Genomic DNA, 11,292 nt, shown 5'->3' on the forward strand with positions numbered 1-11,292 from the left:
ATGATTACCTCCACACTTCAAACAAGCAACCAATCAACAAGCATTTACTAAGCACCTATTATATGTTAGGCACAGTCCTAGGCACTGACACATAGATACAAAGAATAAAACAACCCCTACTCTCAAGAACCTGACATGAAAAGAAGTATATAAACATATATACAGAATAAACATAAAGGGAATAAATACAAGGGATTTAGAGAAGGAGAACACTTGCATAGGCAGATCAGGAAAGGCTTCATCCAGAAGGTGGTACTTGAGCTGGGTCTTGAAGGAAGAGAGAGTCTATGAGATGGAGGTGAAGAGGGAGTGTATTTGAGGTATGGGGACAGATCCTAGATAGAGGTGGAGTGACAGCACTGTGTTCGAGGAACAGAGAGAAAAGCAGTTTGGCTGCTTTCTCACATGTTCATTCAGGTTGTAGATTGATGATAGATAGGTGATAGATTGTAATAAATTATATTCATTATAGACATATAGATAGATTGTAGAAAGATGATAAGTGATGGATAAATTGTATACTACTATGTAGATGATAGATATATATAGAGAGATTATAGATAGATGATAGGTGATAGACAAATATATAGATGATAGACTCACAGACAGATTGTACATAGATGATAGGCAATGGATAAATTATAGACAAATATCTAGATGAAAGATAAATTATAGATGGATAATAGATTAGGTAGGTAAGTAGATAGACAGACAGACAGACAGACAGACAGACAGACAGACAGATAGATAGATAGATAGATAGGTAGATAGATAGATAGATAGATAGATAGATGTATCACTAGGAACCAAACCGTTTGGCATAAAAAATAACCTTATCAAGTATAACAAGACTCAAAGTTTTCTAGGACCAAAAATGATATTCTGCTTTAGGTGATTTTTAAAATCTCCTTTCATAGCTTCATGGATTTAGAACTAAAGGAGTCCTTAGAGATCATTCAGTCCAATTCCTTCATTTCACAGATGAGGAAACTGACCTAGAGAAGTGACGTGTCCAAGGTCACATAGGTAAAAAGTAACAGAATCAGCTTCAAATCCAGGTTTAGTGGTAGAGCAGGATGGCATGCAAGGTTGCTGAGCGGGAGCCCTAAGTTAGATATAAAGTTCTCCAAGGTTATTTAATGAAGTTGTACCTTATGGCATGTTTTTGTCTCCTTAGCACATAGATTCAGCTATAGTTTAGTTTAGAAGTGCATCACTTCTTTTCCTGAGCTGTTTGGGTTGCAGAAGTTTGCAGAAAATAATTACTCTGTCGTCTTGCCAATTACATGATCCTCATTTTTTCCCTAACATTTTGCAGCTGTTTCATCAATGAAGTTGTTTCAGTGTGTCCTCAAAGCATCATGTTCCCTGTCTATTCTGCTTGAAATCACCACTGTTTTAACTTAATGGAAAACTGAGCACCTAATGTTTTCATATAGCAGAAAAGTCAAAGTATAAATCATTGTTTTTAAGAAACTTATCATCTAGTTGGGTCACATGAAGGAAGACTTCTAGGATTTTGGCAAACTCAACTGTTTCTAGAAGGTACTCAGATGGCTCTTCCTAATTTTGACCCAGAGAGGAGAGGGAGGGAAGAAGGGAGGGAGGGGGAGAGAGAGACAGAGAGAGAGAGAGACAGAGACAGAGACTGAGAGAGAGAGACAGAGACAGATTGAGAGACAGAGACAGAGACAGATTGAGAGACAGAGAGACAGAGACAGAGAGAGACAGAGAGAAGCAGAAAGACAGAGAGAGAGAGAGAGAGACAGAGAGAGAGAGACAGAGACAGAGACAGAGAGAGAGAGAGCCTGTGTGATTGCTTGATCGGAAACATTCCTACCAAGGGAAAAAACAAAAACAAAGCATGGAAGTACTGAGGTGTGTACTTTGTCTCCTCTTCCTTCATCTCACTGTGCCCCTTTATTCTCTTTCAGTACCCTTCCCTGCAAGACTTTCATATTTATTGAATTGATTGGAAGACTGTCAGCTCAGTGCCACAATGAATAGTGTATACTGTGGCACAGTAGTTGCCAGAGGTGGACTTAGAGTCAGAAAGACCTGAGCATGAATCATGCCTCAGACACTAGCTGTGTGACCCTGGGCAAGTCTTTCAGCCTTAGTTTTCCCATCTGTAAAATGGGGACAGTAATAGCAATTATCTCACAGAGTTATTGTGAGGATCAAACCTTAAAGTTCCATATAAATTCTAGCTATTATTATTATTAAAGTATACTAAATGTCTTGCAGGCAATAGTAAAATGATTTATCAACAGGGGCCCCCTCAGAAGCTACATTAACATGACACTAAGACAACAAGTTGGAAAGTCAACCAGAAAAATTTTTAAAAGAAGATCTTCTTTACCAATGTGCTGCCAAATAATCATCTAAACAAATTTCCATCAATTTATTGGCCAGCTGTTTAGTTCTCCTAAATGCAAACAAAACCAAAGATTCCTAAAATCCATCTAGATCCATCAGCCACTGAAAGTAAATCCAGTAATAATGGCTGTCTACTCTTGAAGTTGTTTGTCCTTCCTTTTCAGAGAGGGCCAGTGCATGACTAGCGATGTCTCAACTCATGGGAGACTTAGATTTAAGTGAGGCAGAGTGGCATAAAGTCGTCTTCAGCCTCTCTCTTCCAGAGTCATCAAAGTTCAGCAGCAAGACAACAGTCAGGATGACTGGCCATGCCATCACTCTTTTTTTTTTTCCCTTCCTAATTTATTTATTTATTTTTAGTTTACAACATTCAGTTCCACAAGCTTTTTTTTTTCTTTAAGCAATCAAGGTTAAGTAACTTGCTCAAGGTTATACGGCCAGTTATTTCTGGGTGTGGTGCTGAGTATCTGAGCCCGGATTTGATCCAGGTCATCCCAACACTGGAGCCAGTGCTCTTACTCGCTGAGCCACCTGGCCGCCCCTTCCACAAGCTTTTGAGTTCCAAATATTCTCCCCTGCCTTTCCCTCTCCTCTCCCCAATAAGACATGCAATCTGATGTAGGCTATACACATACATTCACATTAAATATATTTTCATAATAGTTATGATGCAAAGAAGAATTATTTTTTTTATCAAATGCTTTATTAACTTCAAGTTTACATCATTGATTTCCACAAGATTTTGATTTACAAATTTTCACCCCGTTTTTCCCCTACCCACCACCCCAAAATAGCGATCCCACTGGATATCCCCTCCTCCGATCTGCTCTCTCTCATATTTTCTCCCATACCCCCTCCAACTTTCCAGTAGGACACGGTGGATCTCAATGTCCCAGTGCCTGTATATCTTATTTCCCATTTACATGTAAAATAATATTGATAATAATATGTATATGTATATATATATATATATATTTTAAACATTTGATTTTAAAACTTTGAATTCCAGATTCATTCCCTTCCTCCCTTGTCACCCACCATTACTGGGAAGATAGGCAATTCAATATAGGTTGTACATGTGTAGCTATGCAAAACATTTCCATAGTAGATATATTGTAAAAGACTAATTATATTTCCCTCCCTCCTATCCCACCTCCCACTTGTTCCATTCTCTACTTTGATCCTGTCCCTTTTCAGAAGTGGGTGCTTCCAACTTCCCTCCCCCCCAGCCTGCCCTTCCTTCCATCATCCCCTTAACCCCTACTCTCCTGTAGGGTGAGATACTGTATTTAGTGTGTATTTAATTCCCTCCCTAAGCCAAATTCAATAAGAATAACGTTGACCCATTCCCTTTTGACTTCCTGTTCTTCCCCTCCATTGTAACCATTTTCCCTTGCCTCTTCTATATGAGATAGTTTACCCCAATCTGTCTCTCCCCATCTCCTCTCATTATATTCCTCTCTCACCTCTTAATTTCACCTTTTAAGTATCATTCCTTCCTATTAAATTGGTCCTGTGCCCTCTATCTATGTGTACCTATACACATATAAACACACATTCACATATGTATTCATATAACCATATACCCTCCTATATACACATATATGTATGTATATATACATACATATATATGTATATATATATATATATATATATACATTTCTATTCCCTTCAACTATTCTCATACTGAGAAAAGTTTCATAAGTTACAATTATCATTTTTCCATGTAGGAATGTAAATAGTTCAACTTTGGTAAGTTCCTTATGTAATGGAAATGCAAATTTAAAAATCTTCCCTGCCCTTAGGCCCTTTGATAGGCTTAAGAGACTCTGAGGACCTTCCTTGATTTGAAAATATAATAATATTTTCAACCCTAATAGGCTGAATGTGGTCACATGGAGCTGGAGCCTGTGGAAAGAAGCTTGGTTTTCAGGAATGCCCACACCTTGATGCTGTGTGATTGGGCAGTGAGTCAAGAGGGTGGTCACATTCTCTTACCCAGGAGAAGGCTATATAATCCCTGATGTGAGGCTTTGCTTTGAGGCTCACTTTGAGAAGTGTTCTGTGATTTGATCAGATGAGACTCTGGTAAGCCATTGTTGAGAGCCCCTCGGCTTTTAAAAACCCAGATGTTGATTTGGTATGGATGTAATGGTTGGACAATTTGGAAACCTGTCTACTTGATGATCTGTTTCTCTGTCTTGATAATTCTGTCTGTATACTCTGAAGTTCAGGGTGCTGACCTTTTCCCCCTGAACTAGGTAAACAATATATATTTGACTGACCAAAGTAAGCTTGTTAACCCATTTTGAGTTGCTTTCCTTTAACAAAGCAGATCTAAGAACCTGTGTTGGCAGCTACCCTGGGGATGCTGGGGTACTTGCTGATACACCTTATGATTTCTTTTCCCTATTTACCTTCTCATGCTTCTCTTGCTTCTTGTATCTGAATGTCAAATTTTCTATTCAATTCTGGTTTTTTCATCAAGAATTCTTGAAACTCCTCTATTCCACTGAATGATCATATTTTCCCCTGAAATATGATACTCAGTTTTGCTGGGTAGGTGATTTTTGGTTTTAATCCCAGCTCCTTTGACCTCTGGAATATTCTAAGTCCTTTGATCCCTCAGTGTAAAAGCTGCCAGACCCTGTGTTATGCTGATTGTGTTTCCACAATATTCAAATTGTTTCTTCCTGGCTGCTTGTAATATTTTCTCCTTGATCTGGAAATTCCAGAACCTGGCTATAATATTCCTAGGAGTTTTCTTTTTGGGATCTTTTTCAGGAGGTGATGGGTGGATTCTTTCAACCTCTATTTTGCCCTCTGGTTCTAAAACATCAGGGCAGTTTTCTTTGAGAACTTCCTGGAGGATGATTTCTAGGTTCTTTCTTTGATCATGGCTTTCAGGTAGTCCAATAATTTTTAAATTATCTCTCCTGGATGTATTTTCCAGGTCAGTCGTTTTTCCAATGAGATACTTCACATTGCCTTCTATTTTTTAATTTGTTAAGATCTGTTTAATAGTATCTTGATTTCTCATAAAGTCACTAGCTTCCATTTGCTCTAATCTAATTCTGAAGGAATGATTCTCTTCAGTGAGCTTTTGAGATTCTTTTTCCATCTGGCAAATTCAGCTTTTTAAGGCACTGTTCTCCTCATTGTCTTTTTGAGCCTCTTTTGCCATCTGTTAGTCTACTTTTTAAGGTGTTATTTTTTTCATTCATGTTGTTGACTCTCATTTCATAATTTTCTTGCATTGTTCTCATTTCTCTTCCCAATTTTTCCTCCACTTCTCCTATTTGATTTTCAAAATCTTTCTTAAGCTCCTCTATGGCCTGTAACCAGCTTGTGTTTTGCTTGGAAGCTTTTGGTGCAGGAGTTCTGACTTCACTGTCTTCCTCCTGTTTCGTGCTTTGATCCTTTTTGTCCCCAAAATAGGAGTCTAATGTTGGAATCCTCTGTTTGCTTTGCTTCCCTTGTTTACTGATGTTGCCACTCAATTACTTGACTTTTGGGCTTTTTGCCACAGTAGGACTCTGCTGCCAGACAGGGGAGCTTCATACCAAACGCTGGGGTTTTCTCAGCTGCCAAAGGTATTAGTTGGGTGCTCTCTTTGAATTCTCCACACGCTCTGGCAAGCTGGTCACATACCATAGGACTTCCACTCTAGATCACAATCCAGATCCAAGCAGGTTAAAGCAAGAGCAATTACCTCTCAGACTGGTCTCTTGGTCCCCCTACAGTCTACAGGCCAGGAGCTGAAGCTACCATGTGGCGGCAGAGCCATGATGCCTCAGTGGCCTCTCCCTCTAGGAGATAAAGGCCAACTGCACTCCCAACTACTGGATCTGAAAGTCCACACTGCACTGACCTCTCACTTTATCCTTAGCATCTATGTGTTGATAATTCTTGAAACTGCCATAGCTGCTGGTGATCTGAAGTCTCTCGAGCCGGGGCTGGTCAGGCCGCCCTATGACTAATACCTCCAGCTCAATCAGGGGCTGGGGTCAGCTCCCAGAGCGCTGTGCTGGCCACTTGCTTCTGGACTTCCAGACTATCTTCAGCAGGAGGTTAGCTTCTCTATGTCATTTTGTATGTTCTGTAGCTCCAAAGTTTGTTCAGAGTCACATTTTACATGAATTGGAGGTGGTGGGAGTAGGAGCCCAGTGGAAGCCCTATTTTTACTCCACCATCTTGACTCCGCCCCTGAAAAGAAGAATGAACCCAATGCAAAGAAGAATGAACCAAAAGAAGAATGAAACCAATGGAATGAACCATGAGAAAGAAGAAATAAGACAAAACAATAGTATGCTTTTATCTGCATTCAGACACTATAATTCTTTCTCTGGATGTGGATAGCATTTTCTGTCATGAACCTTTTGGAGTTGTCTTAGTAGCTTGCATTGCTGAAAAGAGCCAAGTCTATAAAAATCAGTCATTGTACAATATGACTGTAACTGTGTACAATGTTCTCAGGGTTCTGCTCCTCTCACTATACATTAGTTCATGTAAGTCTTTCCAGGTTTTTCTGAAATCCTCCTGCTCGCTCATCATTTCTTATAGCGCAATCATCTCATATTACATTCATATACCATAACTTGTTTAGTCATTCCTCAATCGATGGGCATCTCCTCAATTTCCAATTCTTTGCCACCACAAAAACAGCTTCTATAAGTATTTTTGTATATTTGGGTCATTTTCCCTTTACTTTCATACTTTTGGGATACAGCCCTAGAAGTGGTATTGCTGGGTCGAAGGATGCACATTTTTATAGTCCTTTGGCATGCTATCACTCTTGCAGTAACAAACCAAAAGAGGTGGGACCCTAATCTGAAGGAAGCTATAGAAAGAATGAAATGAATGTTATTCCCCTTTCTAGTGTTTTGCCAGAAGTCAAACTGAACACGGCAAGATCTGAGTTAAGCCAAATCCCATTACTTCCTCCAGCTTCATAGAATCCATCACCTTTCACACCAGAGTGCCAGGTTTGTTAGCATTTTGGGGACATCAAAGAGATTCAGCAGCAGCATGTGCTCATGACTCAGAAGCAATCAAATCACTCTTTCTTCTATGGAAATTCAGGGGAACTGAATAGAATGATTATCAGCACCATGAGAGGAAAGCAGCACAGACAAAATTATGCTTCCTTCTCAAAATTCTAAGCAAATAGCGGAGGGGCCAAATAACTTCTATTTCAGGAACAGTAAGTAGGTGGCCATTTTTACACGGCCATTTTTGTTCTTGCTTTACTCCTTTCACGTAATGATTTCCTTTAAAGAAATATGCAAAAGTTCTTTAGCATGTTCCATTTAATTGTACATTCTCCACTAACAGGTGCTATCTTTTCAGGGGTGTGATTATCTTTCTTTTGTTTAAGGGAAGCATTTTAGGATCCCCTGAGATAAACAGTTCTGGCTAGGTTCTTAGACCAGACATATCACCCTCCTTCCAAAGCCCAGGTCTGATATTTGGATTGTAAAATTATTAATATATCTGGAACCCCTTTAGTAACTGTAAAGTATTAACAATTTATTTATGGCTTGAGAATGATGATCACAAATTTAATTCTTCCAGCTCCATTGGATGTGCAAAGTAAAACAGAAATAGAATTGTATTTTTTTTAAAGCTAACATTCTCAAACCAACCCCTATGGTATACACATGGTCTAACAGAATCCATGAAAATTTGTTTTAATTGTTTTTCTATTAGTCTGCCTAATCCATTGGGAATCCCTAATTACTGAGATAAGCCTTGACTCCCCACAGCTCTAAACATGCCTAGCTGACTGCCTTGCATCATTATTCTTCCTTCTCATCTATTTCAGCCTAAAATGGGACAAAATGAGCTCCTTTTACCCAGGGCTGATTATAAGCTGACTTGGCAACCCTCCAGCTGGGATTCATGGGGCAATCCGTTGCTCACCCTTTTTGAACTTGACCCGCTAGAGAGGACCATTTTAAAATTCAAATGCAGGGAGATGACTATTAATCATTGTGTTTTTGGCAATGACATAATTGCCCATTGAAGAAATGACTTGGCAGCCTCCTAAAAGAGAAAGCGATTATGTCTTAGAGGGGAGTTAGCTTCTGCATACAAATCCCTCTGACTACTTAGGCTGTTAAAAAAAAATCTGACTAACACTCAAATGAACACACAAAATGGAGTCCCAGAACTCGTGTGAGCTAGAAATGGAGGGACGGTGGCCAGCATCGTACCAACTAAAATGAAGACAAAAGTGAACCAAACTGCAGAAATCTAGGTCAACTGAAGTGCTGACCTAGGCTCTATATTTCTGTGAGAGAGGCCTTTCCCTCTGAAATATGAATACTTTAAGTCCTATTTCATGGTATGAAAAGAAGCCTTCAAAGTAGCCATATGATGACTGACCTATACACCAGGTTATTCGGGCTATAATCCTCACTCTGCCATTAACAAGCCATGTGACCCTGGGCTCCTCACTTACTTGGGTTTTAGTTTTTTGGTATGGTGTATGGGGTCTTAGACTTAGGAAGACTTGTGTCCAGATTCTACCACTGCAGTGGACCACTACTCTGAGTCTCAGTTTCCTTGTCTGTTAAATGGGGATAAATTTATCTGCAGTACCTTCCTCACAGGGTTGTTAGGAAGCTCAAAAGAGATAATATACATAAAACCCCTTGCAGATTTTAAAGGTTTATGTAAATGTCAGCTATTATCACTATTTCTTGAGCTGTAAAATGACTATATGTCAAAAGTCTCTTTCAATCTGTATCAGTAGTCTCTGAAATGGGGATATGCTTTATCCTGTTCAAGATAAAGTGATGTTTTATCAAGGCATTCTTGACCTTTTTGGCATCATAAACCTCACTAGCAGTATGGTAATGCCTATGGTCCTCTTCTGAGAATAATGCTTTAGGTTTTTTATAATTGAAGGAATTCAGTTAGATGCTAGTGAAAATAAAAATACAATTTTATTCCCTTGCAAGTTCATGAACCTCCTGAAATCTATCCACAGACTTAGCTAAGAACCTCTGATTCAAATTGCTTTACTATGAACTGACTCAGCTTTATGGGGGTTGGTGGTAGAATGATTTCAAGAGTGAAATGAAAGCACACCTGTATCCCTCCAAAACATATCAACTCCACCTGTTGTATAATCAATATGTAATCCTTAACATACTTATATATGTATGTTATACATACTTAACATATATACATATAAGCTATATACTTAATACACTTAACACCTTATATAAAGGTGTGCTATCATTGCAGGTAGTATTGTATAGTTGAAAGAGCCCTGACCTCAGAATCAAAAGTCTCAGCTCTGACACTATTTGCACAGTTGTGGTCAGATTACTTCTTTGAGACTTAGTTTTCTGGCCTACACTATTGGGGCAGTAATACTTCCTCTTTCCTAGGGTTTCTGTGAGGAAAATGCATTACTATAAACTTTAAAGTGTTACATAGATATAATACTGATGGAAATCCCAGTTAGTGATTTAGTCTAAAGTTTGTGTTTCTTATTAAAATGTAAATAAACCTCAAATGGACACATACATTACTTCCTTTTCCTCTTCTGTATTTTTCTACAGAGCTTATTGATATTAAGTGCATTCACAATAATTAGACAACAAAGAGATTAAGTATTAATCGTTAATATATCAATGTGAATTAATTTACATATTCTTTCTAGGAGGGTTAGGAAGGATTAAAAACATGAGGCCTTCTAGGACTGAGAGATAGAGGAAGAGATATGACAAAATTAGAGGCACGGGGAGATGAAGAAAAGGGAGGTATTAGGTGTGCCAGCCAAATCGTGCCTCCTTAATGTGTTTTTGTTTCTGTTGCTGTTGTGGTTTTAGAGGGTGTGTGTGTGTGTGTGTGTGTGTGTGTGTGTGTGTGCGCGCGCGCGTGATTGTCTCCCTCTCTCAAATGGTATTGAAGCACAGGGGCTACTCACAGATTCCATCCCATTCTGATTAGCACAAGAGAGTTTGACTTTCTGTACTTCCTACCCCTCCTTAGGCAGTCTGGTAGCCTCTTAAGCTCAAAATTGGTCTCTGTGTTGGTGCTGGACTTAATGTGGATGCCCAATCAGCTTTAATCTTACTCAAGCTCATAATTCCAGAGGTCAAGTGATCCACTAGCCTGTAAAGCTTTGGGCAGACAGGCAGAGTTGGACAATCAGTGCCATGATAATGTATTTATCTTTTCTTTCTGACCTGGTATTGAACTCCTGGTATGAATTTCTACTACTGCAACTGTTTGTTTCCACTTGTTCCAGCACCTTGGATTTCAGTACTGTAAAGAAAACTTGGTACCAACCTGGCCTACCTTTTTAGTTTATGTTTGTTCACCTCAAAATCTGGATCTGACTTCCTCTACCCTTCAGGAAGGCTTGCTCATCCCTACATCAGTGTTGCTTAATCTCTGGCAGGTGGAAGTCCTGCTTAGTTAGAGCAAGGTATGACAGGAACAAGCAAAAAAAAATAACATTCACATATGAACACAATTACAAAATATTTTTCATGCAAATAAAGTCAGATCTAAATAATTAGAAAAAATATCAGTTACTCATGGGTAGGCTGAGATAATGTAATAAAAATGACAATTGTACCTAAATTGATTTACTTATTCAGTGCCATACCAATCAAACTACCAAAAATTATTTTATAGAGTTGGAAAAAAATAATAACAAAATTCATCTGAAGAACAAAGGTCCAGAATATCAAAGGAATTAAAAAAAGAAATGCAAGATAAGGTGGCCTAGCCTTACTAGATCTAAAACTATATTATAAAGCAGCAATCATCAAAGATACTTGGTACTGGCTAAGAAATAGAGTGGTGTATCAGCGGCATACGTTAGGTACACAAGACACAGTAGTCAATGACTATAATAATCTGCTGTTTGATAAACCCAGACTCTACCTT

Source organism: Petaurus breviceps, unplaced genomic scaffold (assembly GCF_028583685.1).
Source record: "Petaurus breviceps papuanus isolate PSGF00001 unplaced genomic scaffold, PetGlider_PUasm1.0 90700, whole genome shotgun sequence".
In the NCBI taxonomy this organism is placed as follows: domain Eukaryota; kingdom Metazoa; phylum Chordata; class Mammalia; order Diprotodontia; family Petauridae; genus Petaurus; species Petaurus breviceps.